General features: G+C 41.4%; 1 long non-coding RNA gene across 9 annotated transcripts in view; it reads left to right on the top strand.

Moving 5' to 3' along the window:
* The window catches only part of LOC142838408 (uncharacterized), a 102,166-nt gene extending 76,616 nt beyond the window's left edge, over positions 1-25,550 (top strand). For 5 of the 9 annotated variants that reach the window (XR_012908556.1, XR_012908562.1, XR_012908560.1 and 2 more), the window contains 2 exons: positions 19,305-19,464; positions 20,597-25,550. This is a non-coding gene — a long non-coding RNA (uncharacterized LOC142838408). Of the gene's footprint in view, positions 1-19,273; positions 19,465-20,596 lie in introns of all 9 variants that reach the window. The other 4 variants (XR_012908564.1, XR_012908563.1, XR_012908561.1 and 1 more) reach the window with 2 other exon arrangements.
* Positions 25,551-26,494: the final 944 nt, after the last annotated feature.

The raw sequence follows: 26,494 nt of genomic DNA, 5'->3' as shown, positions 1-26,494 counted from the left end.
TCAGAAAACCAAAAAAAAAAAATTTTTTTTCTCTGCTTCTCAAGTGTCCTGTGTCTTTCTCTAAGCAGGCCCAGGAATCCTAAGCGGCTGTAGGCGATCTAGGAAATCTCCTGTAGCAGGGGCTCTGGCCTCCACTCCTGGCCCCTGAGGGCACCTGGTAAAAGTGAGAAGGCAGATTTCAGAGACTAGTAAAGTTCAAGGTCACCAGCCCTTCCCAACAGCTAGAACCTTTAAAGGGTGAGGCTACAATTTAATTGGCCTGCTTAGATATGGATATTTTTGTTGTGGTTCTTGTTTTACAGGGCAGGAACAGACATCCAAGTGGGAATTTTTCCACGGCTGTTTTAATTTTCTCAGACTCGGTATTTAGTATGAGAAGTGGGGTGTGGGGTTGTACAAACACAACTACTGAAAAAGAACCGTAAGAAAGCAGGCCTCACTTTGTAGACACTTTGTAGACAAGGCTGGCCTCAGACTCACAGAGATCTAGCTGCCCCTGCCTCTACCTCTGCTTCCTAGTGCCGGAATTAAAGGCCTGTACTAAACACACTTTTCCCCCCTAAGAAAGGGTTTCTCTGTGTCTGTCGCTTTGCCTGTCCTGAAACTCACACTGCAGAACAAGGTGGCCTCAAACTCACAGCGGTTTGCCTGTTTCTGCCTCTCCTGATTTCTAAGGGCTGAGAACTGAGAATAAAGAAATGTGCTGCCCAAAATATACTGCTGCTGCAATTAAAAAAAATAAATTAAAATAAAATAACCTGAGATAAACAAAGAAAAAAAGGAAAACACCTGTTTTTTCCTTCCTTCCTTTCTTTTTCCTTACTTGTTTTTTTCTGTTTTCTTCTTTTATTATTATTATTATTAATTTTTGGTGCAGGGTTTCTCTGTATAATACCTTTAACTCACTATATAAACCAGGCTGTCATCTTGGTAACATTATGGTTTTGTATTATGGTTTTGTTTTTTCTTATTTCTTGTCTGTAAATCAACAAATCAACATTTCTTTTCTCTCTCTCTCTCTCTCTCTCTCTCTCTCTCTCTCACTCACTCACTCACTCATTTAATTTATGTTTTATTTTATTTTTGGTTTCTGTTCTTGTTTTTATTTTCAAGGAAGGGTTTCTCTGTTGCTTTGGAGCCTGTCTTTGGAACTAGCTCTTGTCAACCAGGCTGGCTGGCCTCAAACTCCCAGAGATCCACCTGCCTCTCTGCCAGATATGGAACCAGTCATCTTGGTTAGTTCAAAAGCCACCCCATAACCACACACACACACACACACAACACACACACACACACACACAGAGGCACACCCAGAGAAACATAATTTTTTTTTTTTTTGGTTTTTCGAAACAGGGTTTCTCTGTGGCTTTGGAGCCTGTCCTGGAACTAGCTCCATAGACCAGGCTGGTGTCGAACTCACAGAGATCCGCCTGCCTCTGCCTCCTAGAGTGCTGGGATTAAAGGCTTGCGCCACCACCGCGCAATGATGCCCCTACTATAAAAATGGGTTTCAGAAACCGGCCTTTTGCCACAGTGTCAGAAGCCCAAACTCTGCCTGTGGTCTCAGCTAGCTGATAAGCTTCTGTGACTCGCGGTATGTTTTTATTTTTAAGTTTGTTTTTGGTTTATTAGACTTGGTGGTGTTCTCATCTTTGCATGACCCCCCCCCTCGACCCAACATTTAAGTGTCTTTCAACCATTTTAGATCCCTCTGTTGAGAGTTCTCTGTTTAGGTCCGTACTCCATTTTTTAAAATTGGATTATTTGTTCTTTGGATGACCAATTTCTCGAGTTCTTTGTGTATTTTGGAGATTAGTGAAGATCTTTTCCCATTCTGTAAGGCCGTCGTTTTGTCTTGTTGGCCATGTTCTTGCTTTACAGAAGCTTTTCAGTTTCAGGAGGTCTCACTTATTAATTGTTTCTCTCAGTGTCCTTTACATATTTACCTAAACGTGGTATTGCTGGGTCTTGAGGAAGGTTGTTTCCTAATTTTCTGAGAAATCGCCACACTGACATCCAAAGGGGGCTGTACCAGCTTGCATTCCCACCAGCGATGCAGGAGTGTTCCCTTTTCCCCACATCCTCTCCAGCATAAGTTGTCATCAGTGTTTTAGATCTTGGCCATTCTTACAGGTATAAAGTGGAATCTCAGAGCTGTTTTGATTTACATATCTCTGATGACTAAGGGTGTTGAACATTTCCTTAAGTGTCTTTCAGCCATTTTAGATTTTTCGGTTGAGAGTTCTCTGTTTAGGTCTGTACCTCCATGTTGTGAATTGGATTATTTGTTCTTGAGATGACCAATGTCTTGAGTTCTTTGTATATTTTGGAGATCAGACCTCTGTCTGATGTGGGGTTAGTGAAGATCTTTGCCCATTCTGTAAGGCCGTCGTTTTGTCTTGTTGACCATGTCCTTTGCTTTACAGAAGAAGCTTTTCAGTTTCAGGAGGTCCCATTGATTAATTTTGTTTCTCTCAGAGTCTGTGCTACTGGAGTTAGATTTAGGAAGCGGTCTCCTGTGCCGATGCGTTCAAATGCCTTTTTTTAAAATAAATATTTATTTATTATGTATACAATATTCTTTCTGTGTGTATGTCTGAAGGCCAGAAGAGAGCACCAGACCCTATTACAGATGGTTGTGAGCCACCATGTGGTTGCTGGGAACTGAACTCAGGACCTTTGGAAGAGCAGGCAATGCTCTTAACCACTGAGCCATCTCTCCAGCCCCCGTTCAAATGCTTTTGATATTTTTATTTTTATATTTTTTTTATTGTGGCTGAGGTCAATTATTTGAACTCTCAAATATTTTTATTGTTATTATCTGTTTGTTTATTTGTTGTTTTGCAACACAGGGTTTCGTTGTGTATCCTTGTATGCCCTGGGACTCACTTTGTAAACAAGACTGGCCTCAGATTCACAGAGATCCGCCTGCCTCTGCCTTCTAGTGATGGCATTAAAGGCTTACACTAAACACATTTTTTTTGAAAACAGGGTTTTCCTGTGTCACTTTGCTTGTCCTGAATCTCAATCTGCAGGACAAAGTAGCCTTAAACTCACAGTGATCTGCCTGCTTTGGTCTCCCTGATCTTGGAGGTGTTTTATGATCTATCTATCTATCTATCTATCTATCTATCTATTCATTCATTTATTAGTTTATTTATTTATTTTTTTGTTTTCTGAGACAGGGTTTCTCTCTAGCTTTCCTTCTTGCTTGCTTGCTTGATTTTTTTGCTTTCTTGCTCTCTTGGTTTTTTTCCCCTTCTTTTATTAGTTAGTTCTTGAGGCACGGTTTCTCTGTGTAACAGCCCTAGCTGTCTTCTCTCTCTCTCTCTCTCTCTCTCTCTCTCTCTCTCTCTCTCTCTCTCTCAAATATGTTTGGTTTTGTGTTTTGCTTTATGAGACAGGGTTTCTCTGCTGCTTTGGAGACTGTTGTTAAAACTAGCTCCTTTCTTGTAGACCAGGCTGTCCTAAAACTCCCAATGATCCTGTTTCTGTTAAATATGGAGCCAGTGCTCTTGAATGCCTTTGTCTGGTGAGGTCAAAAGCCACCCCCCCACAACCCTCCCCCCCACAACACACACACAAACCAAACACAGGCACAGCCACACCCAGAGACACATAAATAAACTTTTAAATTAAGAAGAGCCTGGAGAGCTAGTTTCGCAGCTCTTCCAGAGAAATTGGGTTCAATTCCCAGCACCTGCATGGCAGCTCATAGTGATTGTAAATTCAGTTTCTGGGTGATCTGACATCTTCAGACATTTGCACATAAAATAAAGTTAAGAAAACCATAAAAAAATTCCTTAAGAAATTGAAATTTAACTAAGTCCTACACAATTGGAAACACTCTCAAATAAAAGTAAAATAAATGGAAAAGAATGCAGTGCTAAGTGCAGTTATGAAAATGTTTTGAAATGTGATACCTTCCCTGTCTCCCCCACATACACAAGCCACACTGAGAGATTTAAATAAAATCTGGGTAATCATTTATGTATCTGGCCTATGTCAGAGGGGCAGGGGAAGCTGAAGCCTTGTCCTTTGGGCTCCAGGTTCTCAGTACTGCATCAAAAACTCGAGTGTATAGTGAGCCCATGTCTGTCCTGCCGGCAGCACTCAGGAACTGGGAATACAAGGATCAGGAGATCATCTTCAACAACCCAGCAAGTGCAAACCATCCTGGTGGGAAAGAGACCCTCAAAAAGAAATCAATAAAATGACATTTTTATTTTTTTCTGTCGGAAGTGAAAATATTCCAAATAATTCACTGCATCAGTATTCCTGGAAATGATATCAAAGTCAGAATTTTTCTTTTTTTAACATTTTATTTTATCCTTATTATTTTCATTTTTATTTTTTTGGTTTTTCGAGACAGGGTTTCTCTGTGGTTTTGGAGCCTGTCCTGGAACTAGCTCTTGTAGACCAGGCTGGTCTCGAAATCACAGAGATCTGCCTGCCTCTGCCTCCCAAGTGCTGGGATTGATTAAAGGCGTGCGCCACCACTGCCTGGCGTAAATCAGAATTTTTCATATTATTCCATGGCTGTTGTAATTTTCTCTGTGGCAGACAGAGGCAGGCAGATCTCTGTGAGTTTGAGGCCAGCCTGGTCGTCTACAGTTCCAGGACAGTTGCCAAGCTACAGAAAATCCTTGTCTCAGAAAACCAAAAAAAAAAAATTTTTTTTCTCTGCTTCTCAAGTGTCCTGTGTCTTTCTCTAAGCAGGCCCAGGAATCCTAAGCGGCTGTAGGCGATCTAGGAAATCTCCTGTAGCAGGGGCCCTGGCCTCCACTCCTGGCCCCTGAGGGCACCTGGTAAAAGTGAGAAGGCAGATTTCAGAGACTAGTAAAGTTCAAGGTCACCAGCCCTTCCCAACAGCTAGAACCTTTAAAGGGTGAGGCTACAATTTAATTGGCCTGCTTAGATATGGATATTTTTGTTGTGGTTCTTGTTTTACAGGGCAGGAACAGACATCCAAGTGGGAATTTTTCCACGGCTGTTTTAATTTTCTCAGACTCGGTATTTAGTATGAGAAGTGGGGTGTGGGGTTGTACAAACACAACTACTGAAAAAGAACCGTAAGAAAGCAGGCCTCACTTTGTAGACACTTTGTAGACAAGGCTGGCCTCAGACTCACAGAGATCTAGCTGCCCCTGCCTCTACCTCTGCTTCCTAGTGCCGGAATTAAAGGCCTGTACTAAACACACTTTTCCCCCCTAAGAAAGGGTTTCTCTGTGTCTGTCGCTTTGCCTGTCCTGAAACTCACACTGCAGAACAAGGTGGCCTCAAACTCACAGCGGTTTGCCTGTTTCTGCCTCTCCTGATTTCTAAGGGCTGAGAACTGAGAATAAAGAAATGTGCTGCCCAAAATATACTGCTGCTGCAATTAAAAAAAATAAATTAAAATAAAATAACCTGAGATAAACAAAGAAAAAAAGGAAAACACCTGTTTTTTCCTTCCTTCCTTTCTTTTTCCTTACTTGTTTTTTTCTGTTTTCTTCTTTTATTATTATTATTATTAATTTTTGGTGCAGGGTTTCTCTGTATAATACCTTTAACTCACTATATAAACCAGGCTGTCATCTTGGTAACATTATGGTTTTGTATTATGGTTTTGTTTTTTCTTATTTCTTGTCTGTAAATCAACAAATCAACATTTCTTTTCTCTCTCTCTCTCTCTCTCTCTCTCTCTCTCACTCACTCACTCACTCATTTAATTTATGTTTTATTTTATTTTTGGTTTCTGTTCTTGTTTTTATTTTCAAGGAAGGGTTTCTCTGTTGCTTTGGAGCCTGTCTTTGGAACTAGCTCTTGTCAACCAGGCTGGCTGGCCTCAAACTCCCAGAGATCCACCTGCCTCTCTGCCAGATATGGAACCAGTCATCTTGGTTAGTTCAAAAGCCACCCCATAACCACACACACACACACACACACAACACACACACACACACAGAGGCACACCCAGAGAAACATAATTTTTTTTTTTGGTTTTTCGAAACAGGGTTTCTCTGTGGCTTTGGAGCCTGTCCTGGAACTAGCTCTTGTAGACCAGGCTGGTCTCAAAATCACAGAGATCTGCCTGCCTCTGCCTCCCAAGTGCTGGGATTGATTAAAGGCGTGCGCCACCACTGCCTGGCGTAAATCAGAATTTTTCATATTATTCCATGGCTGTTGTAATTTTCTCTGTGGCAGACAGAGGCAGGCAGATCTCTGTGAGTTTGAGGCCAGCCTGGTCGTCTACAGTTCCAGGACAGGTGCCAAAGCTACAGAGAATCCTTGTCTCAGAAAACCAAAAAAAAAATAATAATTTTTTCTCTGCGTCTCATGTGTCCTGTGTCTTTCTCTAAGCAGGCCCAGGAATCCTAAGCGGCTGTAGGCGATCTAGGAAATCTCCTGTAGCAGGGGCCCTGGCCTCCACTCCTGGCCCCTGAGGGCACCTGGTAAAAGTGAGAAGGCAGATTTCAGAGACTAGTAAAGTTCAAGGTCACCAGCCCTTCCCAACAGCTAGAACCTTTAAAGGGTGAGGCTACAATTTAATTGGCCTGCTTAGATATGGATATTTTTGTTGTGGTTCTTGTTTTACAGGGCAGGAACAGACATCCAAGTGGGAATTTTTCCACGGCTGTTTTAATTTTCTCAGACTCGGTATTTAGTATGAGAAGTGGGGTGTGGGGTTGTACAAACACAACTACTGAAAAAGAACCGTAAGAAAGCAGGCCTCACTTTGTAGACACTTTGTAGACAAGGCTGGCCTCAGACTCACAGAGATCTAGCTGCCCCTGCCTCTACCTCTGCTTCCTAGTGCCGGAATTAAAGGCCTGTACTAAACACACTTTTCCCCCCTAAGAAAGGGTTTCTCTGTGTCTGTCGCTTTGCCTGTCCTGAAACTCACACTGCAGAACAAGGTGGCCTCAAACTCACAGCGGTTTGCCTGTTTCTGCCTCTCCTGATTTCTGAGGGCTGAGAACTGAGAATAAAGAAATGTGCTGCCCAAAATATACTGCTGCTGCTGCAATTAAAAAAATAAATTAAAATAAAATAACCTGAGATAAACAAAGAAAAAAAGGAAAACACCTGTTTTTTCCTTCCTTCCTTTCTTTTTCCTTACTTGCTTTTTTTCTGTTTTCTTCTTTTATTATTATTATTATTATTATTGGTGCAGGGTTTCTCTGTATAATACCTTTCACTCACTATATAAACCAGGCTGTCATCTTGGTAACATTATGGTTTTGTATTATGGTTTTGTTTTTTCTTATTTCTTGTCTGTAAATCAACAAATCAACATTTCTTTTCTCTCTCTCTCTCTCTCTCTCTCTCTCTCTCTCTCTCTCTCTCCTTTAATTTATGTTTTATTTTATTTTTGGTTTCTGTTCTTGTTTTTATTTTCAAGGAAGGGTTTCTCTGTTGCTTTGGAGCCTGTCTTTGGAACTAGCTCTTGTCAACCAGGCTGGCTGGCCTCAAACTCCCAGAGATCCACCTGCCTCTCTGCCAGATATGGAACCAGTCATCTTGGTTAGTTCAAAAGCCACCCCATAACCACACACACACACAACACACACACACACACAGAGGCACACCCAGAGAAACATAATTTTTTTTTTTTGGTTTTTCGAAACAGGGTTTCTCTGTGGCTTTGGAGCCTGTCCTGGAACTAGCTCCATAGACCAGGCTGGTGTCGAACTCACAGAGATCCGCCTGCCTCTGCCTCCTAGAGTGCTGGGATTAAAGGCTTGTGCCACCACCGCGCAATGATGCCCCTACTATAAAAATGGGTTTCAGAAACCGGCCTTTTGCCACAGTGTCAGAAGCCCAAACTCTGCCTGTGGTCTCAGCTAGCTGATAAGCTTCTGTGACTCGCAGTGTGTTTTTATTTTTAAGTTTGTTTTTGGTTTATTAGACTTGGTGGTGTTCTCATCTTTGCATGACCCCCCCCCCTCGACCCAACATTTAAGTGTCTTTCAACCATTTTAGATCCCTCTGTTGAGAGTTCTCTGTTTAGGTCTGTACTCCATTTTTTAAAATTGGATTATTTGTTCTTTGGATGACCAATTTCTCGAGTTCTTTGTGTATTTTGGAGATTAGTGAAGATCTTTTCCCATTCTGTAAGGCCGTCGTTTTGTCTTGTTGGCCATGTTCTTTGCTTTACAGTAGCTTTTCAGTTTCAGAAGGTCTCAGTTATTGTTTCTCTCAGTGTCTGTGCTTCTGGGGTTCTATTTACCAAGCGTTCTCCTGTGTCAATGTGTTCAAGTGCATTTGATATTTTTATATTTATATTCTTTTATTGTGGATGAAGTCAATTATTTGAACTCTCAAATATTTTTATTGATATTATCTCTCTATTTGTTTGCTTATTTGTGGTTGTTCAACTTAATTTTTCGTTGTGTACCCTTGTATGCCCTGGGACTCACTTTTTAGACAAGACTGGCCTCAGACTCACAGAGATCACAGAGAGTGATCTTCCTCTGCCTCCTAGTGCTGAGATTCAAGGCATGCACTAAACACCTTTTTTTATATATTTATTTTCCTAATAATTTATTTATTTTCATTCTACTGGCATTGGTGTTTTGCCTGCATGTATGTCTATCTGAGGGTGTCAGATCTTGGAGTTACCGACAGCTGTTGACTGCCATGTGGGTGGTAAGGAATTGAACCTGGGTCCTCTGGAAGAGCAGTCAGAACTCTTAACCACAGAGCCATCTCTCTCCAGCCCTCACCTTTTTTTTTTTTTGAAAACGGGGTTTCTCTGTGTCACTTTGCCTGTCCTGAATCTCAATCTGCAGAACAAGGGAGCCTTAAACTCACAGTGATCTGCCTGCCTTGGTCTCCCTGATCTTGGAGGTGTTTTTATCATCCCTCTGTCTGGCTATCTAGCTATCTATCCATTCATTTTTTTTTTTGTTTTCTGAGACAGGATTTTTCTCTAGCTTTGGAGTCTGTCCTGGGTTCAGACCTGGTCACAGCTGTACCTGGAAACAAACCAAAACAAAAACAAAGCAAAGCAAAGCAAAAGCCAGGCAGGACTGTATGGTTGACCTTCCCTTTCCCCCTCCCCCATGGGCTCCTCAGAGGCGGTGAGGCCTCCTGCAGGGAATCCACAGAGCCTCTGCCCAAGGCTCTCCAGGGAACCCACTCTCTCCCTTTCCCCCAGCCCCAGGGCTGCCGGCCACATCTATCTCAGGCATATGTGGCGGGCACTCTGGCTATCCGGGACGTGACAGACACAGACACACAGAAGCAGGGAGGAATGGTGCCCACTCTCTCACTAGATGCAGGCATGCAGGAGGAACAATGAAAGAATGAGAACTGGAGAGATGGAATTTCTGGAATGTCCAGAAACCACATGGTGGGGATCTAGTGCCCTCTTCTGGTGACAGGGAGTACAGCACAGATTTGGGTTCTTGTGCTCCTGAGACCTACCCCAATTTAATAGTGACATTAACTTATCATACCCTATGTATCACATATAGGCTTGCTTGATATCACACACATACACTGCCTGCGTTTCTGCCTGACCCCTGTGAAAGAGCCTGGTACCTTCAGAAGACAGAAGATGGGGTGTGGGTCTGTCTGTCTGTCTATCTGTCCATCTATTCTTCCATAAAGTATTTATTCCTTTTTTGTTTGTTTTGTGACAGGGTTTCTCTCTAGTTCTCTCTAATTGAGTCAGTCCTGGAACTAGCTCTTGGAGACCAGAACGAGTGCTGGAATTAAAGGCGTGTACCACCATTACCCGGTTAGAAGTCTTTTTAAAAAGTAGGCAATCAGAGCTACAAATTTCCTCATAGGACTGATTTTACTGTGTGCCAGGGTTTGTGTAGGGTTTTGCTTTCATTTTCTTGAGTGAATCCCCCCCCCCCCCGTCTCTCTTATTCTAGAGATCTGTTTTGTCTTCCATGAGCTCTGAGGGGCACTTGGCTTGAGTGTGATCCACACACAGACTTACTATTAAGGAAAGTTCAAGATCAAGATCCTTTCCTAACTCTGTGACCTTGCAACAGAGAAGTTTCAAGGGGTGTGAAGGGTGTGCCTACTGACACTGGAATTCATTTGATCTGCTAGGCAGCAAATGCTATGGATTGTGTATGTGTGTGTCTCTGTTAGTTTAGGTGTCTTTCCAGTCAACGTTGGTGTAATTACCGTGCGTCTGTATATTCAGTGCTGTGATCCTTTCAAATGGTTGTGAAGGGAGCCCTAGCCTAGGAATGACTTCAGTGAGGCGTTATTTTCCTTTCCTAACTCTGTGACCTTGCAACAGAGAAGTTTCAAAGGGTGTGAAGGGTGTGCCTACAGCTCCACTGGCCTTCCTGTACAGCTGTTGCCTTTCCTGTCAACATTCTTGTTGGAGTTGGGAAATTGCTGATTTGAACTCAGCCAATTTCATGGAATAGCCCTGGCTGTCCCGGAACTCATTTTTATAGACCAGGCTGTCCTTTTGGTGACGTTCTATTTTTTTTCTTCCTCTTATTTTTCTATCTGCAGTCAACATTGGTGTAAGGTCTGGGCACCTGTATATTCACTGCTCTGATCCTTCTCTCCTTCCTTCCTTCCTTCCTTCCTTCCTTCCTTCCTTCCTTCCTTCCTTTCTTCCTTTCTTTCATATGTCTGCCCACTCACGAAAACCCAAAAATTTCTAGCCTCCCAACGCAATTAAAAATAACTAAAATTTTAGTAAACTGGCATTTAAAAAAGGAAGGCAGGCAGGCAGGCCTGGATGGTGGTTGTGAAGGGAGCCCTGGCCTAGTCGTATCCTCTGCCATGACTGTAACTCAGGAGCTCTAAAGGGTCTGAGAAGCTGCTTTCATGCTTCTGCTGCTGGGCATTTATTTATTTATTTATTTATTTATTTATTTATTTGTCTGGCTTATGTGGGAGGGGAAGGGAAAGCCAAAGCCTTGTCCTATGGGCTCCCCGCTCTCAGTAGTGTCTCATAAACTCGAGTGTGAGGGCCCATGTCTGTCATGTCAGCAGCACTCAGAAACTGAAAACACGAGGATCAGGAGATCATCTTCAGCAACTCAGCAAGTGCGAACCATCGTGGTGGGGAAACAGACCCTCTCCAAGAAATGACTAAAGTGACCTGTTTATTTTTTCTGTTCTAAGTGAAAATGTTCACAACACATCACTATGACGATATTATTCCCAGAAATGAAATCCGAGTGGGATTTTTGAAACACTATTTTTATTTCATTATTATTATTGTTTTTTTTTAAAAAAAACTATTCCACGTCTGTTTTAATTTTCTCTGACTCGGTATTTAGTCTGAGAAGTGTGGGCTGAGGGCGTGGGGAGTGGGGTGAAGAAAAAGAACCACAAGCAAGCAAGCAAGCAGTGGCCATGGTGAAAGGAGACCTTAGATGGCAGGGAACTGCCGTTGCCGCCTCCCTCCCTCCCTTCCTCCCTCGGTCCCTCGGTCCCCCTCGGTCCCCCTCAGTCCCCCTCGGTCCCTCCCTCTCACCATGCCCTAATGGTTGCAGAAGCCCCTGGCCCATCTAGTCCTGTCACCGATCTGTCAGACACGCTCTTTGTTTCCCCGCGGCCGAACGAGCGAGCGAGCGATCTATGGCGGTCGGTTGTCGGGTGCCCCCTAGCGGTGGCCTTTTTCCTGCAACGCTCCTCGTCCTCAGTCGTTGACAAGGACGGGGCGAAATGGCTTTTGTGAGGCGGAAAGAGTGATGAGAGTCCCGGCCCGGCAGGCGGGTGTGTCCCGGAGTCGGTGTCGTGCTTGGGGACGGTCTCTGTGTAGGAGGTTGTGCCGGAAGAGTCACCCATGGGTGTGTGCGTTGGGGATGGAACCCAGTGCCGGGACCAGCTGGAGAGGGTGCTGGGAGACTTGAGCGGGTGGACCAGAAGGCTTCAGTCATTCGCGTACCCCCGCTAGGTGTCGGGTTCCCCCCGGGCCCAGGATCGGTGAAATACCTCGGCTTTAAAAGTTGCTTTTCCCTTGCTTTTTCTCTCTTCTTCTTCCTCTTGCCATAATGGCTCCCTCAATCAATCTATCTCTTTCCTTGCTCTCATCTCTGACCTTCCTCCATCTCAATGATCCCATTTCCTCAAGCTTTTTTTGATGTGTTCTTTATTCAGTTTGATGCATTTTGTTAATTATGTTTGCATCTTTGTTCATAAGTGAGAGTAGTTTGTAATTCTCTTTCTTTGTTCTAATATTGTGGAGTCAGGCTTTTGTAGTATGATCTAAGGATTCTCTGGATATCCTTGATGTCTGTTGTCATTTATCCCTTTTCATTTCTGACTGTGTTAATTTGGATTTTCTATCTCTGCTTTTTTATTAGTTTGCGTAAGAGTTTGGATAAGTGTTTCTCCGCTTTCTTTATGTGCCATGAACTTTCTTCTTAGCACTGAATTCATAGTGTCCCATAGGTTTGTGTACTTTGTGGCTTCATTTTTGTTTAATTTTAGGAAGTCTTTAATTTCTTTCTTATTTCTTTTTTGACCCAGGGGTGGTTCAATAGTTTACTTTTCAATTTCCATGAATTTGTATGATTTCTCGTAGTATTGTTGTTAATTTCTAACTTTAAACCTGGTGATCCAATAAGACACATAGGGTTACTCCAATTTTTTCATATCTGCAGATGTTTGATTTGCTATGGAGTATGTGGTCATTCTTAGAGAAGGTTCTGAGGTGCTGAGAAGAAGGTATAATTTTGCGTTTAGGTGAAATGTTCTGTACATGTCTGTTAATTCCTTTTCATCTATGCCATCTGTTAGTTTCCTCATTTCTCTGTGAATTTTTTGTCTGGTAGACTAACATTGTGGTTAGTGGAATGTAGAAGTCTCCACTAGCAGTGTGCGGATTTTGATGTATGTTTTAAGCTTTAGTAATGTTTCTTTCTTTCTTTTTTTTTGGTTTTTCGAGACAGGGTTTCTCTGTGGTTTTGGAGCCTGTCCTGGAACTAGCTCTTGTAGACCAGGCTGGTCTCGAATTCACAGAGATCTGCCTGCCTCTGCCTCCCGAGTGCTAGGATTAAAGGTGTGCGCCACCACCACCCGGCTAGTAATGTTTCTTTTACATATGTGAGTGCTCTTGTATTAGGGGCATAAATGTTAAGGATTGAGACTTCAGTTTGATAGATTTATCTTGTTATGAGTATAAACTGTCTTTTTTCATCTCTTCTTATTTATTTCATTTTGAAATCTAATGTTAGATATTAGGATAGCTACACCTTTTTTTTTAGGTGCAATTAATCGGAAAACCTTTTCCTAATCCTTTACTCTGAGGAAATGTCTGTCTTTGAGGTTGAGGTGTGTTTCTTGTATACAGCAGAAAGCTGGCTCTTGTTTTCCTATCCATTTTCTTAGCCTGGGTCCTTTTATAGGTGAGTTGGGACCATTGATATTAAGTGCTATTAATGTCCAGTGGTTGTTAATACCTGTTCTGTTTCATTGAGAGTGGTTGTGTGTTTCCCTTCCTTTGGTTTTGCTGATGTGAGGCTATCTGTTGCTTGATTATTTTGTGTGTGAAGTGAGCTTCCTTGGGTTGGGGTTTTCCTTCTAGTACTTTCTGTAATGCTGGGTTTGTGATATATATTGTGCAAATCTGGTTTTGTCATGGATTATCTTGTTTCCTCCATCGATGGTGATGGAAATGTTTGCTGGGTATAGATATCTGTGCTTGCATCTGTGGTCTCTTAGTGTCTGCAGCATATCTGACCAGGGCCTTCTTGCTTTCTTGGTTTCCATTGAGAAGTCAGGTGTCATTCTGATAGGTCTACCTTTATATGTTACTTGACCTTTTCCCTTTGCTGCTCATAATATTCTGTCTTTAGTCTATATGTTTTGTGTTTTAATTATTATATGGTGAGTGGACTTTATTTTTATCCAGTCTATCTTGTGTTCTGTAAGCTTCTTCGATCTTTGTAGGGCTATCTTTCCTTAAGTTTGTATCATTTTGTTTAATGTGTTTTCTTTGAGCTGGAGTTCTCCTTCTATCCCTATCATTCTTAGGTTTTGAGTTTTGATGTTTTCCCAGATTTCCTGGATGTTTTGTGTTAAGTATTTGTTAGATTTAATGTTTTCTTTGGCTGATGAATTTATTTCATATAGCTATGTTCAACCCCTGAGATTCTCTCTTCCATCTTTTCTATTCTGTTGATGCAATTCTTACAGTGGCTGTCTGAGTCTCTGGGAACTGTTCTTGGTCTGCTCTGTGTCTCATGCTCTCTTGCTCTGTTCTCCTGGGTTGCTCTCACAGCTTGTGCTTTAGAGTTCTGCTCTTCCAGAGGTCCTGAGTTCAATTCCCAGCAAACACATGGTGGCTCACAACCATCTGAAAAGAGATCTGGCGCCCTCCTATGGCATGTTAGTATAAACGGAGGCAGAAAGTTGTATACATAATAAATTAATCTTTAAAAAAAATAAAGAGGGAAACTGACAATAAAATACTTTAAAAGAAGGTTGACCATTTAACTTCTGAACAGGTTGTTAGTGGTAGTTAAGATGATTATAGTGATTAAGAATGTTAATAGGTATTTGATAAACCGATCTAGGTTTGGGTCTGAGTGTATATATCATATAGAAAATTCTATAATCGATCTAGGTTTGGGTCTGAGTGTATATATCATATAGAAAATTCTATAATTGATCATGTGACGAATAGGGCTACAGGTAAGAAAATGATTGAGAAAAGGTCAAATTTTAGGCTTAGTGAGAGTTTAACAGCTCTTGCATGCTTTCTGGGTAAATAAGGATATTTATATCCTATCTTCAGATTCACAGTCTGGTATTTTTTAAACTATATTAATACAGTGTGGAGCCCATAATTAGCTTAGGGTTAATAGTAAGTAGGACGAGAGGTAAAATATGGATAGCTATGAGTGTCGATTCTCGTGTGTGTGAAGGTTGTAAGTTATTTATATGGTTGGTTAGTTTACCCCGTTGTGTGGTGACAATTATGTAGATCGAGTAAAGGGAGGTAACAGGGATGTTTGTTCCTAGTAGAATAATGGATGGATTTGATCAAGAGAATAAGGAGATTGTAATTATTAGTTCTCCAATTCAATTGATTGTTGGTGGTAGGGCAAGATTAGCTAAGCTTGCTATGATTCATCATGTGGCCATTAGAGGGAATCCTATTTGTAGACCTCGGGCTATGATTATTGTTGGACTATGGATGCGTTCCTAGTTTGTGTTTGCTAGACAGAACAATAGGGAGGATGTTAAACCATGGGCAATTATTAATGCTGTAGCTCCCATAAAACTTCATGGGGTTTGGATTATGATGGCGGCCATGACTAGGGCCATATGGCTGACTGAAGAATAAGGGATGAGCGATTTTAGGTCCATTTGTCGGAGGCAGATGGAGCTGGTTATAATTATTCCTCATAGTGACAATAGGATAAAAGGACAGGCTATATATCTAGTTACTGGGTCTAGAATTGTAGAGATTCGTATGCCATATCCCCCTAGCTTTAGTAGAATTGCTGCGAGGATCATAGATCCTGCAATGGGGGCCTCGACATGGGCTTTAGGGAGTCCTAGGTGGACTCCATATAGGGGTAGTTTAACTATAATTATATAATTATATAATAATACAAGCTAGTCATAGGATGATATTAGACCATGTTTGGTTGATTGGTGAGGAGTTTTTTAGTGTTATTAGGGTAAGGTTTAATGTTCCTGTTGAGTTTTGAATGCAGATTAAGGCAATTACTAGGGTGATGGATCCTACTAAGGTGTAAAATAAGAAGTAAATCCCTGCGTTAAGTCGTTCTGTTTGGTTCCCTCATCGTGTCATAATAATAAGGGTTGGAATGAGGGTGGCTTCAAATGGGACATAGAATATGATGAGTTCATTGGCAGAGAATGTCATGATAAGTAGAGTTTGGAGGTACACTAGTAGGGAAATGTTTAGTTTTTTGATATGATTTTAGCTGGCCAGGAGTATTCGTGGAAGTTGTTAGGACTAGAAGTGGGACAGATAAGGGGTCTGCGGAGAATATGGTAGAGAAGCTCAGGCTGTTTTCGTTGTTTTGTCATAAAAGGTTAATAGAGACAAGGTTAATTAGAAGGCTATAGGTTGTCACCATTGATCCATACTTTTTTGTCACTTGAAAGTCAGGTTAGGGGTAATAGTATGAATGATAGGAAAATAATTTTTAGCATTGTAGAAGGTTTAGGTTATGTACGAAATCAGAGCCATAGGTGTTTGAAATTTTTGCTAATAGGGCTAGCCCTACAGCTGCCTCACAGGCAGCAAATACTAAGATAAGATAACGATGGGGATTGGGAATATAATTATGGAGTGTGTGTTTAAGGGTGTGATAAATAAGGATAATATTATACCTTCTAGGCAGAGGAGGGTAGATAGTAGGTGCAATTGGAATATAAGGGTTCCTAGGAAAGAAAAAGTAAAGGACAGGGTAATGTTAAGTACGGCAGGTGTCATTTTTGGTAATTATGATATCATCATAATCTAATGAGTCGATATCATTAATGTCAATGAAACTAATTACCAGTTATTCTGTTCATTCTAAGCCTTTTTGTGTCCACTCATAAGCTAGGCCGAGGGCTAGGATTGTGATGAGGATAAATGCGATGATTGTTGGTATGTTTCTGTTGGGGAATTGTATCGCTCAGGGTAATGGAAGGAGTTAATGCGATTTCAAGATCGAAGAGTAGGAAGGTGATCGCTACTAGAAAGAATTTCATTGAGAAGGGTAGTCGAGCTGAGCTTATAGGGTCAAATCCGCATTCCTATGGGTTGGCTTTTTCAGTATAGATGTTAAAGTGAGTAAGTCAGAAGGCTACGGGAATTAGGGTTATGGCTAGGGTGATGTTTACTAGTAAGATAAGTATTATGTTAATTACTTTCTTTTAGGTTGCACTAGAACTAACTGATTGAAGTCAGATGTACTGATTATACTAAGAAAGTATGATCCTCATCAATAATCAGATACATATAGGAATAATCATGCTACGTCTACGAAGTGTCAATATCTTGCTGCTGCTTCGAAGCCAGAGTGGTGTTTAGATGTGAAGTGGTATTTTAATTGTCGTGGGAGACAAATAATTAGGAAGGTGGAGCCAATGATGATGTGGAGGCCATGGAATCCGGTTGCCGTGAAGAATGTGGATCCGTAAATTCCATCTGACATAGAGAATGGTGTTTCGAAATATTCTGAGGCTTGTAGAATGGTGACATAGACTCCCAGTATGATTGTGATAAAATAGGGCTTGGTGTGTGTTATTTCGTTTGCCTTCTATTAGGCTGTGGTGGGCTCATGTGATAGATACTCCTGATGCTCGTAAGACTGATGTGTTTAGGAGTGGAACTTCTAGAGAGTTAAGGGGTGTAATTCCTGTTGGTGGCCAGCAGCCCCCGAGGTCATGGGTTGGGGCTAGGCTTGAGTGATGGAATGCTCAGGAGAAACCTGCAAAGAGAAACACTTCCGGAGATGATAAATAGGATTGTTCCATAGCGTAGGCCTTTTTGTACAATAGGTGTGTGATGTCCTTGATAAGTGCCTCCTCGGATTACATCACGTCATCACTGATATATAGTGAGTGAATTACCTAGGAGTCCTAGTGATAGAAGGATAGCTGAACTGTAGTGGAATCATATAACTAAACCTGAGGTTAGCAGTAGGGCAGAGAAGGGCTTGGGTTTACTATATGGAAAGGATGAGTTTGGTGGGTCATTAGGTGTTATCATGTAGGTAGAGGCTTACTAGTAAGGCAAATACGTAAGCTTGAATTAGGGCTACGGCAAACTCTAGGATAGTAAGAAGGGCGAAAATGATGAATGTGATTGTAGCTGTTGGTGGGCTAATGCTGTGAGAACTACTGTAGCACCATTGATTAAGTGAATTAATAAGTGACCTGCGGTGATGTTAGCTAGGGCTATGGGTTAGATGAATAAGCTGGTGGTTTCAATAATGATTAATATAGGAATGAGGGAGATAGTGGTACCCTGGGGTAGGAAGTGGGCTAACGAGGCTTTCGGTTTATGGCGGAAGCTGAGGATTACGGCTCCATCTCATATTGGGATTGCTATTCCTAAATTTGTTGATAATTGTGTTGTTGGGGTGAATGTGTGTGGTAAGAGTCCTAGAAGGTTAGTTGAGCCAATAAATATAATTAAGGATACTAGTAGGAGTGATCGTGTGCGTCCTTTGGGTGAGTGGATTAGCATTATTTAATAATGAGTTTGAGTAATTGTTGAAATGAGTGGAAGCGGTTTGAGACCAGTCATTTGGAAGAAGTTATAAAGTATTGATGGGAGTATAATAAGTACGACAATTATTGTAGGGGTAGTGAAAAAGGCGAATAAATTTTCATTCATTTTGATTCTCAGGGGTTGTTTTTTTTTAACATTTATTTATTTATTTATTATGCACACAATATTCTGCCTGTGTGTATGTATGCCTGCAGGCCAGAAGAGGGCACCAGACCCCATTACTGATGGTTGTGAGCCACCATGTGGGTGCCGGAACTCGAACTCAGGACCTTTGGAAGAGCAGGCAATGCTCTTAACCTCTGAGCCATCTCTCCAGCCCTTTATTTATTTATTTATTTATTTATTTATTTGCTTGCTTTTATAAGTCTAATTGACTTGACTTGATGGAGTTTGTGGGACATTGTGAAGTGAGATTTTTAGCTGTATACGAATGAACAGTGTGATTGTCGTTGACAGGACCGTAATAAATCATGTGGATGTATCCAGTTGTGGCATTCACTATGGAGACTAACTATCTCTAACTTTAACTTAAAAGGTGAACGCTCTAAGCTTCGTAATGTAATTAGATTATTGATAAAGATCAATCTTCAATATCATTTGTGGCCCATTGTTTTTACTGTGAGGGCTAGGTTGTTAATTTCGTCTATTATGTACAAGATTTGTAAGGAAGGCAGGGCAATTAGAATCAGGATTATGGCGGGTAAGAGGGTTCAGATCGTCTCTACTTCTTGGGTGTCATACTGGTAGTTTCAATGCACAGGTCTAAAGACAGCCATTTACTGAGGCATATTGCTCCCCGAGATGATGGGAATTTAGGACAGAAGAGAAAAGGAGCTGTATGAAGTTTCACTTTATCCATTATAAAGGTATTATAAAACTTCCACTCCACATCAAGAGCCCCAGTGGATACTGTGGAGAACCTACTCTATAGTTAGTTCTGTTGTCTTTATGAGATTACTTATATCTAGTACTAAAAACACCATTCTAAGTGTCTGGTCATGAAAATTTATTAATTCTTCTACAATAGGTGAAGAAGCATCTTTTTAAAAATATTTATTTATTTATTTTATTTATTTATTATGTATAAAGTATTCTGTCTGTGTGTATGTCTGCACTCCAGAAGCGGGCACCAGACCTCATTACAGATGGTTTGTGAGCCACCATGGGGTTGCCGGGAATTGAACTCAGGACCTTTGGAAGAGCAGGCAATGCTCTTAACCTCTGAGCCATCTCTTCAGCCCCAATGAGGAGGAAGCATCTTGTAAGCCAAGTTGGAATGGGTAAGCCATATAAGATAGATAGAGTTTAGTCTATAATTTAACTTTGACAAAGTTATGTAATTTATTTACTAATATTTCATTGAGAAAGACATAGAGGCTATGGTGCTGGCTTGAAACCAGTTTTAGGGGGTTCGAATCCTTCCTTTCTTATTTTACCTTAATGAATGTTGGCTCTTATTGTGGCCAATGTAAAGTAAGCTCGTGTGTCTACGTCAGGTCCTACTGTGAACAATAAATCCTAGGAATCCCATAGATATTATAGCTCAGACTATTCCTATGTATCCGAATGGTTCTTTTTTGCCTGAGTAGTAGGTTACGATATGGGAGATGATGCCAAAGCCAGGGAGAATAAGAATATGTACCTCTGGGTGGCCAAAGAATCAGAACAGGGGTTGATAGAGGATGGGGTCGCCCCCTCCATCTCGGTCGCAGAGAGTGGTATTTAGATTACGGTCTGTAAGAAGTATTGTAATTCCTGCGGCTAGAATAGGGAGGGAAAGGAGTAGAAGGACAGCAGTGATTAGGACGGATCAGATGAATAAGGATCAAACTGGTTCAAACTGGATAAAACCAGTGTAGACGCGTTAAAAACGGGATCAAACTGGATCAGACCTGTTCAAACTGTTTCAAACTGGATCAAACCAGTGTAGACCGCTTATTGTGTCATAGCTGGTGGTTTCATATTGATGATTGTGTAGTAATGAAGTTAATTGCCCCAAGAATTGAGGGCATGTCAGGAGCCAATTTCCTCCTAAAATCATTACATGAACCATCACCCTGGGGAGTCTGCAGAGAACCCCACACCCCTAATTGTGTTAGGAATCAAAGCCTACCCCACACCCAAATTGGCTGTTAATGAGAGCTATCTGTTAGCGGAACCCATCCCACATTCCAAACTATCTGGAGAACTAGGTGTGTCATCTCCTAGTTGCGACTTCTTGGCCTACAGTGACCTGACCAAAGGTAACCTGGCTACATGATCAACGAGAACCACGTGACCAACGTGAACCATGCGGCAAGAGCCCAGACCCCTGTGCCCATCCCCCAACTCTTTACTCTATATAAGTTGTCCCCCATCTCTAATAAACGGAGGCTCTGACAAACTTTGCATGGCCTTCTTCCTGTCTCCTAGCCCATATCTTCCAGGTAGTGCCTCTCCATGACCCTGGAATAACTGAACTGCCAGGTGGGCTACTAACCCTAGACTAAGTAGCCCGCCAAGGCAATCAACAGTGGCGCCCGAACCAGTGATGCGGAGCACGGTCAACTATCGGATGACAATGCGCAGTCCCGGGAAAACAGAAGGTTCTGCGGCTGTAGAACTCAGACAGATCTGCAGGACAAGGTAGGCGCAGGCTCACCGTCATCCAAAAAGATATGGGACTTTCAAGGGAAGAGAAATTCATACAGGAATTTAATCAATCACTCAGGGAGAGAGGAGTAAGAGTCAAAAACAGAGAGTTTTGCTTTATGTGTTTGCTTGTGGACTCAAAAGGGAGTCCCTCGAGATGCGAGAAGTTAGGGTACAATCCACACAGCTATGCCTGCCAAGCAGGCTGGCTGCTAGGGCTAGAGAGCCTATGTCTTTAACCCCCTGCCATATGGAGCAAAAGCTGACAGGCAGGTTTGCTATAAAGGAATCTAGACTCAAAAAGCTGCAGCTTCATTTAGGACAGTAAATATGCTTCTTTTCCATTTTAAAAATCTTGCTTCTTGGTCAAAAATCTTTAGTTTGTAGGTGTATAAGTTTATATCTAAGGTAGATTAATTTCAGCACTGTGTTTCTGTAGGAAAGTTTTAAAATCAAAGATTGTGATATATTCAGAGGATTTTTAGAATTGTTTAGGCTATCCTGAGTTTTTATTTCTTTCGTATAAGGTTGGAGATTGTTCTTTTGAGTTCTATATTGTTCTTTCGAGTTCTGTAAAAAGTTTTGCTATAATTTTAATGAACATTTACATTAAATCTGTGAGTTCTGTGAGGAATGTTGCTATAATTTTTAATGGACATTTACACTGAATCTGTAAACTGCTTTCAGTGAAATTGTCATTTTTGCTGTGTTTCTTCTGCTTCCGCAAGAAAGTAGGGGATCTTTCAAGATTTAAAGTTCTTATCCTACAAGTTTTTCCATTTGTACAGCCCACTCTTGGGTGGGAGTTGTATTGTTTCAGCTTGAGGTCCTTTCCTGCTGCCAGGTGTGGCTTCAAGGTGATCTGCTGAGACTCAGGCCTCTTAATTAACTTTATCAAGGGCCAGAGTTATACTCTAACAAATGATAATGGTTAAAAATAAAAAACATTTCCGCCTTCACAGGCAGAGATGATGGGACCCAAAACTTCTGTCCTGCTTGCTTGGAATTACTCCAAGATATTTTGTGGTATTCATGAATATTAAAAAGGATGATGTCTCATTTATCCTAGATGTAAAAGAGGTACATCTGGGTTATTTTCAGATTCTAGGCTATGATTAAATGGTTCTGCTATGGGCATGGCTGAGCACGTGTCCTTGTGGTTTGGTCAAACATCTTTGTATTTAGGCCCAAAAGGGGTATTGCTAAGTTTTGAGGTAGATATTTGCCTAATTTTAAAAAATAGACAAAATGAGGGTCCCTCAATGCTGGGGAGACTCTCACTTGGGTCTCTGGATGGCAAGGGCCCGGAGACCATCCTTGCTGAGGTCGCACACGTGGCCTTGGTTGGTGGGGGAGGAGTTCAACCCCCAGTGACCAGGAGAAAGAATTTTTTGAGGAAAGGGGCCACACCCCAGTGGTCCGGGAGGGTCATAAATTCCAAAAATCCTGTGGTGGTTGCAGGAGGACAGCTCTCCTGCCTCGGGACCACTCCCAAGGTTGTAATCCCCTAGTTCCTAAAACAGTACTGTGATAATTGCAGCTGGAAAACCTGTTTTTCGAGGTCGAGGCTTTGTCTTCAGCTGGTTCCTGGTGCAGGGTCGCTGAAGTGGCTAGCCCTGGATTTTTGGTTCTTCTCTTCCTGCTGGGAGAGTCTGGTTTATCCAGGATTTTCAATACTAGGTATGATCCAAAAGTGGCTGTGCCAGTATGCACTTCCAGCACCAGTTTACACTTCCAGCAATAAAAGTTTTTTCTTTACCCACATTTTCTTAAGCATAAATTGTTAATAATAATTTTTAATCTTGGTCATTTCTACAAGGATAAGATAAAATCTCGGAGTTTTGGTTTGCATTTCTCTGAGGGCTAAAGGTTGTTATGTTTGAGCATTTTTAAGTGTCTCAGTCATTTTTAAGTTCGTCTGAGAGTTTTCAGTTTAGGTCTATAACAAATATTTTTTGGGATTAAAATTTTTAATAACTAATTTCCTGAGTTCTTCATATATTTTTGGAATGGATTTATGATAAGTAAAGATCTTTTCCCACTATATAGTCTTGTTATACAAAAGTTTCTCAGTTCAGGAGATTTATGGTTTCTCCAAATGTTTATGCCACTGAGGCTGTGTTTGAGATGTGGCAAAGTGTGCTTCAAAAATTTTTCTCTGTGAGGTTCAACATAATTTTTATATGCTGAGGCCTTTGGCTCATTTAAACTTAAGTTTTGTACGTGGAGATGGATGTAGATCTATTTTCATTCTTCTACATGTTGGTGTCTAATGAGGCCAGCATTATTAGTCAAAAAATGCTTCATTTTTCCATTTTCCTATCTGCAAGGCAGACTTAAAACTTGAGAGGAGGATATCTTATAAACTTTTAATTAGATATACAATGGTTAAAGCCCTAGTTATAATATTCTTATGAAAGACCTTGAGCCGCTAGGTAAAATTCTTACAAAAAACAATTTCCAATAAAAAGCTTAAACAAGCTGCCTAACAGGTATTCAAGCAGGTAAAATATAAATCAACAGGTAAAGTATACAATAATCAACAGATACAGTATATTAATTATAATTTACCTATGACAAATGTGTATATTAAATGTAAAACTTATTCTACAACAGTTTTATAAAAAATGCTGTTTATGGCTAAACCTTCTCAGTTTTGCCAGTTAAGATATTAAACTCTTAATTTAAAACAGTAGCCTGTCTGATACAAAAGGGCAGGATAAAAGCTGAAAAATTGTTTGACAAAATATTGACTATAATCAATGTTTCTTATACTAAATAATAGATTCATTGATAATTTTAAGACTGATTCCTGGACAATTATGTTTGCTCAATTCAAAGGCAAAAACAATAATCTTTTCCCAGATCATTGCTACAATTCACACAACTGTATTTTGCTAATGTTATAGCAAAAAAATCCCTTAAAGGATTTTATGCTAAATTTTACAAATGGCTTTTCCAATGGAAGAGCTGCATATATGGCTAATAAAAAAGAAATTGTGGAGCGTAACAAGGCTCCTTGAAAGCAACTCATAAAAGGTTGCAAGCAGATCCTAACGCAAACGGATCTGGCGTGATAACACCAAGCTGACCTTTGCTAAGGCAAGGTGGAAAAGCCCTTGCAATGCATTATGAAAAAACCCGACCTATATATATTTGGGGTCGAGGATATGTTTATGCTTTTTTCACAGAAAGAAAATGAAAGCTGGATCTGATGTCCCCCAAGGAGAGGAGTGCCTGATAACAGAACCTGCTACCCCACTCTGCAGGGTGTCAATTCTGCCCCTAGAGAGTCCAGGGAGACCCGCCTGAGATAAGTGCCAGGATGTGCTTCAGATAGCTGAATCCAGCTCACCTCACTCAGGAATCCCACCTGCCCTAAAGCACAAATGCTGAGCTGCTTCTGATGCGGACTAAACATCAGACAGTTTTAATCTTTGGGACACAGAACTCATTTTAATTAAAATATTAACCTCTCTTCACTTAAGAAGGGGGAAGATTAGGGTTCCTGTCACTGTTGTTCAGAGACTGGAACTGGTGGTATTTGATAACAACAATGTATATCATTGTGCTCTTACTGTAATTGATCTAATGATACTTATAACTGCTTATAGATGTTGGGAAAAGTTTGACACACGCTGTAAAATGTTTGGGTTTAATGCATATGTTAAAAAATTTAGATTTAGATCCCTTTTACACTGCCCTAATTGTTGGCAGGCAGCACTCATAATCTTATTCATTTAGGAAGGAGGATACCTAAGGCCAGATTAAAAGGTGAATACTGGGTTTGGAAAATGCCCTTTCTTCTTGTCTGGAAGATGGAGTTATTGGTGCCCAAAATTATATCATTATATTTTGTTTGAGGAGCTACTCACAGTCTTTTCATTAATGATAGACACAGGGGCCCAATGACGGGAGTTAGTGTGGACCCTCACCTGAACAGCACACCATACAGAGGCTGTACTGGCTGGCTCAACAATGGCATGGTGCCAGGCACGAGGAGTGCCCTCCACATGGCCTAAGACAGGGTCGACCTGTGATCTGTTTATTTTAAATCTCGCTAGATACCTTTCATTTGAGGAGCTCCAAGGACGGGTGACTTGTGGCAGGAAATCCCCCAACCTAAGACAGGATACTGGGAATCCTAGGATGGGTAAGGGGGATAAAGATCTGGTCCCCACTCGACCTAAGAATCATAAGGCACCCCTCTGTTCCCAGGAGAGGTAAATTGCTTCACCATTCGAGAGGAGGGTCTCTCCTTGTCCCAGTCCCTTCCCCTTTAGATCTGACACCTTGGTTGGACTCTGACCTGATGCCCTTCACTTAATAGCTGCCTGTCTTTATAAAAGGAAGGGGGATCTGTCAGGAGCCAATTTCCTCCTAAAATCATTACAGGAACCATCACCCTGGGGAGTCTGCAGAGAACCCCACACCCCTAATTGTGTTAGGAATCAAAGCCTACCCCACACCCAAATTGGCTGTTAATGAGAGCTATCTGTTAGCGGAACCCATCCCACATTCCAAACTATCTGGAGAACTAGGTGTGTCATCTCCTAGTTGCGACTTCTTGGCCTACAGTGACCTGACTGAAGGTAACCTGGCTACGTGATCAACGAGAACCACGTGACCAACGTGAACCACGCGGCAAGAGCCCAGACCCCTGTGCCCATCCCCCAACTCTTTACTCTATATAAGTTGTCCCCCATCTCTAATAAACGGAGGCTCTGACAAACTTTGCATGGCCTTCTTCCTGTCTCCTAGCCCATATCTTCCAGGTAGTGCCTCTCCGTGACCCTGGAATAACTGAACTGCCAGGCGGGCTACTAACCCTAGACTAAGTAGCCCGCCAAGGCAATCAACAAGGGCACACGTGCTATTTGTAGTGAAAAAAATGGTTAGGTCAACTGATGCCCCAGCATGTGCTAATGGAATGTAAAAACAGTTCAGCCTGTTCCTGCCCTGGCTTCTACTATTGCTGATGCCAGTAAAAGGAGAAACGATGGGGGTAAAAGTCAGAAACTTATATCGTTTATTCGTGGGCATGCTATATCTGGGGATCCGATTGAACGTGGGACAAGTCAGTTGCCGAAGCCACCGATTGTCATTGGCATAACTATGAAGGAAATTATTACGAATGCGTGGGCTGTGACAATTACGTTATAGATTTGGTCATCGCCTAATAGGGCGACTGGTAGAGAATAATCAGCGGTTCATGAACATAGGTAAAATGGCTGAGTAAAGCATTAGACTGTAAATCTAAGCACAGAGGAGAAAGCCTCTTTTGACCAGGCCTTAAGGTGATAATCACATCGAATTGCAAATTTCGAAGGTGTAGAGCAATGACTCTACTGAGGCTTCTCCGGCCCCCTTTCTGATAGGCGGGAGAAGTAGATTGAAGCCATATTAGGGTGTTAATTAGCTGTTAATTAAAAGTTTGTAGGTTTGAGTCCTTTCTATCTAGTAGAGGATTTAGCTTAATTAAAGCAATTGATTTGCACTCATTAGATGTAAGATGTAGTCTTGCAGTCCTTATCAGAAGTTAAACTTTGTGGGTTTGCTTAGGGCTTTGAAGGCTCTTGGACTAACTATCCTAAACTTCTGCTATAGAAGTAAGGGAGATAGGGGAAGTATTAGTGTGCTAATGACGATTATTGGTGATAACATGTTGTTGCTTTTTGT

Source organism: Microtus pennsylvanicus, chromosome 19 (genome assembly GCF_037038515.1).
Source record: "Microtus pennsylvanicus isolate mMicPen1 chromosome 19, mMicPen1.hap1, whole genome shotgun sequence".
Classification (NCBI taxonomy): Eukaryota; Metazoa; Chordata; class Mammalia; order Rodentia; family Cricetidae; genus Microtus; species Microtus pennsylvanicus.
The sequence above is the reverse complement of the archived record's forward strand: the minus strand, read 5'-3'. Positions and strand labels throughout refer to the sequence as shown.